A 1,343-nucleotide genomic window follows, 5' to 3' on the forward strand; every position below is an offset into this window, starting at 1 on the left:
ATATATACTTTATGGGATCGGAAATGTCTCCTGCTCCTTCCTTCTTCTAATACCCTCTGCAAGGATATAAATAGGTTTTTAATCAAAAACCTAGTTTTCGACAGATCGTTCTTATGTCAGATAGTGCGATCGCATTGGCTGTCGCTTTTTGAAGGTCTTCTCAAATGTGGCGCCGCAGAGCACGGATCGTGTCGTCTAGACTGTGGGCAAGCAGAGCCAGGTGATTGATGGTGTCCGTGAGGTGATAACCGTGACACGTGACACGCCCATCAAGGGGCCAATACACAACTATGATCCGATGAACTTTGACCGCGTCTATGCGGATGAGTATGGCGGCTATGGCACCGGCACCGGCAGCACATGTCCCAGTCAACGTGGCGGCAATCGCGGCGGCGGCGGTGCTGGAGGTGGCGGCGGTGGTGGATTCGGTGGTGGCGGTGGCGGCGGCGGCGGCGGCAACGGTGGCCGCGGCAATGATCGCTTTGGTGGCGGCCGTGGCGGCGGCGGCGGTGCTGGCGTCGGCGGCGCCACTGGGCTCGGCGGCATGGGCGGACCTCGCGACAATCCCTCATCAATCCCTGGGCAAATGGCGGCGGCAGCGACGCCGATGGCTTCGGCGTTGGCAACAATGGCGGCGGCTTCGGCGGCAACAACTTTGGCGGCGACGGTCCATTCGGCCATTCGGTCCATTCGGCGGCAACTTTGGCAACAATTTCGGCAACGGGCCCAACGACTTTGGTGGCGGCAACCCGCTCGGCGGCGGCGGTGGCGGCGGCACCAGTAATTTGCCCAGCCTGGGCAACTTTGGTCAGAGCCAAGGCAGCAACAGCGGCGGCGCCGGCGGCTTCGGTGCCGGCAACAACAGCCTGGGCAACGGCCTGGGCGCTGGCTACGGCGCCGGCAACAGCAGTCTGGGCAATGGCCTGGGCGCCGTCAACAATGGTGGCGTCGGCGGACTTGGTGCTAACAACGGAGCTGGCGGCTTCACGCGGGCGGCGGCGGCGGCGGTAATGGCGGCTCGAACAACAGTGCCAACGCCTCGTCCAACATACCGCAGGGACATGATCCCAACAACAGCACACAGGTCACCATACCCAAGGATTTGGCTGGAGCCATAATTGGCAAGGGCGGCGATCGCATACGGCGCATACGCAAAAGGTCGAGCGCGTATATAACGATTGATGAGCCGCTGCCCGGCTCAAATGATCGCATCATCACCATCTCGGGCACACCCAAGCAAATACAAATGGCCCAGTATCTGCTGCAACAGAGGTTGGTGTCGCAGAAAGACTAAAATGTGCACGAGAATGGCAGGCGGAACATTTAAGTGGACTTCAACAACA

The 1,343-nt window shown here is 60.2% G+C and overlaps 1 pseudogene; it reads left to right on the top strand.

Moving 5' to 3' along the window:
- Positions 1-222: 222 nt before the first annotated feature.
- LOC116649940 (uncharacterized) lies at positions 223-1,343 on the top strand (annotated as a pseudogene).

The sequence above is a fragment of the Drosophila virilis genome, unplaced genomic scaffold (assembly GCF_030788295.1).
Source record: "Drosophila virilis strain 15010-1051.87 unplaced genomic scaffold, Dvir_AGI_RSII-ME tig00001507, whole genome shotgun sequence".
Lineage (NCBI taxonomy): Eukaryota > Metazoa > Arthropoda > Insecta > Diptera > Drosophilidae > Drosophila > Drosophila virilis.